The sequence below is a fragment of the Trachymyrmex septentrionalis genome, unplaced genomic scaffold (assembly GCF_001594115.1).
Source record: "Trachymyrmex septentrionalis isolate Tsep2-gDNA-1 unplaced genomic scaffold, Tsep1.0 scaffold11, whole genome shotgun sequence".
In the NCBI taxonomy this organism is placed as follows: domain Eukaryota; kingdom Metazoa; phylum Arthropoda; class Insecta; order Hymenoptera; family Formicidae; genus Trachymyrmex; species Trachymyrmex septentrionalis.
In genome coordinates, this window is record NW_017304228.1 from 5,220,209 (window position 1) to 5,226,328 (window position 6,120).

Below are 6,120 nucleotides of genomic sequence, written 5' to 3' on the forward strand. Positions count from 1 at the left end.
AGCATCGATATATAAAAATGTTCTGTTTCCGTTATGCAATATACGTATCACTTTTATTAATATCGAACGAAATTTAAAGCGTATATTAAACTGTTAATGAAATAAATATCAAAGCTTTTTTACTTTTGTATGTGAGAAATTATTTGCAGTGTCTGAAATTGGAACGCTTTCATTGCAGAGGAATAAAAAAGTTTCCTGGAAATAACAAAAACCTTTGACTTTATCTTCAAATTGTAACACAAATGAAGATTCCTTTAAACATAATTTGCATAAAATCATATTATTAAAAGAAGCTATTGTGTCGGGGAAGTGAAATAATTGGAAATTTCCTGGTTTAAAGAATACATCATGAATGACCTTACTGACTTCGATGCGATGCATGATCCTCCTTCTTCGCACGATATACAGATCACGGAAATTCTCTCTCGGCGTGTCTGCTGAGCGTGATGAAGCGGAATAGAAAATGATTTCTTTGAAGCGAGAAGCAGAAAGAGCGAGCGTCAGAAGAAAAACGGAGAGAAACGCGGGAGAGCAAACGAAAATAGATGCAAGAGTATTAAAATTGGACGCATACTAAGTGTAAAAACGAGGAGATATTATACTTTGTAAGTGAGAGCCGTATAATGGACGATGGCGCTGGTGGGTTATTAAAAGGAACCGTGTCTTTCTGAGCCTCGCTGAATGAAACACCCGGTAAATTCGACCCTGATATTAGATCGAAAGAGAAGTGGATTGGAAAAGAAATTGTGGCAACGTGCAAATTCTACAACAATCGATTTACAAGACTTTGTTTTATCAATTTACAGGATGACAATTGTCAGATAATTATTTGATGCGTTATACATTCTGACTAGATAATTAATTAAATGTGAAACATTTACATAGAATATATAAATACATCTCACTTTGAGAAGATTTAAGGTAATATTTCTTCGCTGCAAAAAATTTATTTATCAAAATATCTAGAAAATACTTTTTTGGATTTAAAATATACCTATATAATTTTCTAAAGATAAAGTCGTTCAATTAATTTAAAACCGTGCTAGAAATTTGACGTAGGTTCATTCTTTCCATCTTTCGCACGTATGAAATGCGTCTCGCAAACCGTCGCCGTTTTCATCAGCTGCCGCTGCCGGTAAAGCTGTCAAAGTGAACTTTAAGGGGGTACGACGCGGCAAGCATTAGCATAAAATGCTAAAGAAACGCGCCACATTAGAATTTCGATGTAGATTAAAGCGCGGCACCCGCCCGAGCGAAGCTCCTAAATCTGACTTCGTAAAAATAACTTCTCTCGAGCGTATCCTAACGAAATTTCCACGGCGACGCGAAATGATCTCGTTTCCTAGTTCGCACAGAGTTGCTGGATACCTAAATTTTTAGATGTAAATAACGAGCTGATTATTAGATAGACACAAAGATTTCCCTACAAATACGCGTTTAAGTGAAAATTAATTTTAAGCTATACTTTACGTAAAGTATTCATACGAGTATCAGATTTCAACTGAGATCGAATTGGAATTTCATCAATCCACACACAAAGCAAAATTAACTAAGTTGATATTAATTTTCTTTCTTCTGATTAGCTAAATTCTAATCAGATCACAACCTTAATTTCTGATCTGATACGAACTTAATATAACCTCATAGACTTTTTATAGGTAGATACAAGAACAGCTTCAACAAATAAATAAAAGAAGAACAGAATATAAAGAGGAATTGATTATTATTTATAATTCATGTTACTGTTTTCTATATATGGGAAGCCATTTCGGATAAGATTGGAATGAAGAACACATACAGCTTCGCGTAGCAATTTCCACGATGATATTTTTAATTTGGGAGTGAGAGCAATGAGAAAAAATATAATAATAAATTTTATTTGAATAATACCAATTAAACACTTACTTATAGTAATAAATATTTATTTAAAAAAATAGACAGCTAAATAAAATTAATTTTCCTATATTAAATATATTTTCATATTTAGTTGATACTATTCAAATAAAAATGATCTATTAAAATTTAGTACATTCTTTCAATGTAAAAAATTATTATTTTTTTACGTAATCAATCACCTTATATGTTTTTACATTTCAATTAAAATTACTGTTATTAACAACGTATTGAATATTATTGATTGTTTTCCGATTTATTAGCGTTTGAGAATATTATGGGTATTAATTTAATCATGATTTTCTGAAAAAAGTAAATAGAAACCAAACAAATATTAAACGAAATAAGCACGTTAAATAATTTATATATTATAACAATATTTAAAAAAAAAAAAAGAATTTTATTAATGTAACGCTTTTTTATTGCACATTTTCAAATTGCACATTTAAAAGTTCATAAAGAATAGTTATTGAAAAAAAAATATGTCAAACAATATCCATGCAAAACAATATTTTACGACAATTCACAATTTTACGCCGCTGGGATGCAAAAATATTCCAGGTGACTATTCCCGTATTAAACGGAGACGATCGACCGAAGCAATTTGGAGTTGCTGAATTGGACACGTATGGTATATGAAATTCGCACCGAAATATTCAAACGTTGTAGCTTACACCGGCTACTTAGTTATGTCTTTATGACATTTCAATTATTTCACTTGCTTTAAGCAATACGTGTCCTTACATAATACTTATTGTGATTTCGGAAGATCCGGGTTTGAATCCCTAAAGTAATATTTTTCACAACAAACTATTTGCTGTTTTTAAGGTGCTTATTAGTATCAATATAATTATCAAACTGGTTGGCAATTTAATTTGTGATATACTACTCCAGTCTTGTTTATGATTGCAATTCAAGACTAAAAATATGTCGGCGCGCAGTTTTGCAAAATTATACATGTATATAAAATTCACAGCAAAATATTCAAACAAAGAGATCTATCTTATACCGAGTAAGCTTTCGTTATTTATAGTTGTATTTTCACACATTACAATCTTGTGACATTTTAGAATAACCGATAAACAAGCGGAAAGACTGACACACAATTAAGAACACGTAACTACAATATCATCTTCATGGAAAAAATGTAATCGTGAATATGCTATGCTCAGAAGATGCAACGTTTAACCGCAACGTGTCTTGAGCTCAAAAATACGACGCATTGAAAAAGGACATAAAAGCGAGAAGTAAAACCAAGCTACAGAATACAGTTCTTCAGCAGCAAACGATGATCGCAACAATTCGGAAGAAATAACCCGAGTGCACGGCGAAGGAGTAAAATTCTATTTCGAGAGGCGCTCTTAAACGCAAGAGCTGTCGTTTTTGTAGCGATGTTGAACTACGTGTTCTCAAACGGATTAAAAAATTAAAAATCCAGATGTCGTTTTGTAATCCTTAAATATTTGTTATGAAAAAGATGTGAGCTCGATAACGTCTTTTCTTTTAACTTCATAATCACGTCTCAAGATGTATCAAGAAGAAGAAAGGAGGGATCGGGGAAAAAGAAATATATCGCAGCGTATAAAAATGCTTCATAACTCGCAGGTATATTTGAAATTTTCCAAAAAAAGAGAAAAAGTCAGCAGCAACGTGTGAATCTTTGTTTATGTAAAAAGTTATACTGAATCGTTTCTCGCGGATACAGTACACCGAGGCTAAATGAATAGTTAAATAGCCAGTGTTTCCTTCGCTGTGCACGTTAAATCTTACGCGGAATTTACGAGCATGCTAAATCCTCGGCTCATCTCGCGCCCTCGTTTTTCTTTACACCAACCAACCAACCAACACTTGTAACAAACGCTTCCGTTTTTGACGGCTGCGTTCGAGCGCTAGTTTTTTTAACGCGTAATTCATTTACACCTCGACGCCATCATGCGTGCGTTCGTTTAACTGCGATGTAAAGCAGATCGAGACCTCGTCGCAAGCACGGCGGATATTATTACTCTGCCGACCGTACTCACTAATAATTTTATGAGCAATTTTATTGAAGTTTGCATCGTGCATTCGCGGTTTAGTCGAGTTTCCGCTCAGATCCGAAGCGGCTTCCGGCCCTGCCCTGCAATGTTGATGATGTATAAGTGTTTCTAACTGCAACGTAAATGTTTTACAAAAGAACTGGACGTGAATTAAGCGGGATAAAAATAGCCCAATTAAAATGGACGAAAGCGGGTGGAAATGTCAAGAATAATCTGAACGAGACCGAGATGCGGCAAATGTTGCCTCGTCTTAAAACATTAAAGATAATTAAAGCATAGCTACCTTGATTTTTAATTTTGCGCTTACTTGCGATATGAATAATTTGCAGCAAATGTTAACGGATCCATTTCACCGTTAAATCGCTCTAACATGAAATTAGTTTCGCTTTAGCCTTTAGAGGTATAAATAAAGTGGCTCGGCAAAATGTCCCGATGACCCTTCGCGACGAATGATATTCGAGACCGCCGCGTTTTCTTGAAGAAGGAAAGATTAATTTTCACGTCCCGGTATCGAGAGAGAAGAAAGCGAGAAAGGCAGGGGAGACGAAGAGAAAGTTCAGCCAGCTGCTAATTAATTAACCTGACAAACGTTAACTGACGGCTGTTTCCTCCCCGGTCGGGGGTCTGTTCGCCGGCCGTAAGGATGGCGTGCGGCCGGCCATTTTATCCGGGAATTAATCCTAAAAGTTGTGCGCGGCATACATCCCCGGCTTCTCGCACTCCAGCGTTCCATCTCCGTTTCCCATCTTTTCACCTCGATGCCGATCCCATCCCTCCCAATTAGCGGCCCATAAATTTCCATGCGTGCGGAACATAAATTCGTGCCGACGCTTCTCGCTCTTATTTCCATCCCGCCATCCTCTGTTTCCATCTTTTTTTTTTTTTTTTTTTCCAAAGGAATTCCCAGGACCGCCTGCAATCCTTTTTATCGAAACCGTGCATCTTCCGCGAGAGGCACGCGATATCGAGAGATTTCTGGAATCTCATCAAGTCCCGCCGCGAAAGAAATTTTCCGGCTCGAGTACGCACCTGGAAAATCTAATTTGATTTGCCCGTTTATCAGAACGGAAATCAAATATCGCGTAAAGGATATAGGGGTGTGCTTATTTGCTCCTTGGTCGCCGGAGAGAGTCGGTTCATCCAGTGTATTTATTGCTGGTGCGAACACCGGTGAATTTCGCGCGCGGCTAATTATGCCGCGGGATAATATTCTACATCTTCCGTAATAAACTCTTCGGATTTGCGATAAATCTCTCGACCTCGTACGCAAAGATTTTCCATTATATCGCGTCGTAGCCATTAGCGGCGCTCTCGAGAACGTAGCATGAAATTAATAACGAAGTTACAGTTGTCATCATCTTATTTTAGTTACACATCATCTGCACGACTGGCCGCATTAATTTATATCGAAATAAACAGCCGCATGTACGGAGAACGTATACTAAATATTTACTATTATATACGACGGGTGTGTATTAACTAGTTTCTAATTAAAATTATAATATTGTGCTCGTGTTAGAATTATGGCGTACCAACTTGCACCGCGTGCTAAAGCTCCCCGTCATTTTTGCGGAAAATTATTCACGCATTTCGCAGAATTCACGTTGCAAATGAAATAAAAATTTGCGTCTATAAATTATGCATTATTTAATTACGCACGATGGCTCCGAATGAGAATTGCAATTAAATAAATAAAATATCTTTTTTCATTTCCTACACATTTTTTCGCCCTGAATCGTACTCTACGTCCATTTTCTCCGCAATTTTTTGTGCAATAAAAATACGTGTATCGTTCAACGAGAGAGAAACGTCAATATAACGTTGAAAGACGGACGCGTTCCAGTGCTTGTAGATTACGATGGCAAGGCGGAAGAGATCTACTGCCTTCCCGCCGCTTAGACAGACTTAATTATACTGAATGTCGATAATAAAGTCACCATCTGCGAGCGCGGTCTGGAAAGGCTCAATTAAAGCCGTTCTCTAAGCCGCTAAAGAAAGATCCTCAAAAGAGGAAGGAGTCTTCTCTACAATTGCCCGAAAACTACAATTCCCGTTCGAAACTCCCGCCGTGAAATAATAATCTTAATTATTGTTATCGCGAACTGCATGATAGAAGCCCGAAGAAATAACGGACAGCAGCCGTTATTTTACGGTGCTCGACAAACCCGATGATATACGGGGGGGGGGGGGG

The 6,120-nt window shown here is 36.7% G+C and overlaps 1 protein-coding gene across 6 annotated transcripts in view; it reads right to left on the bottom strand.

The window, feature by feature from the left end:
• Positions 1-6,120, bottom strand: part of LOC108749996 (polypyrimidine tract-binding protein 1) — a 389,037-nt gene that overhangs the window by 45,857 nt on the left and 337,060 nt on the right. The window lies entirely within an intron of this gene.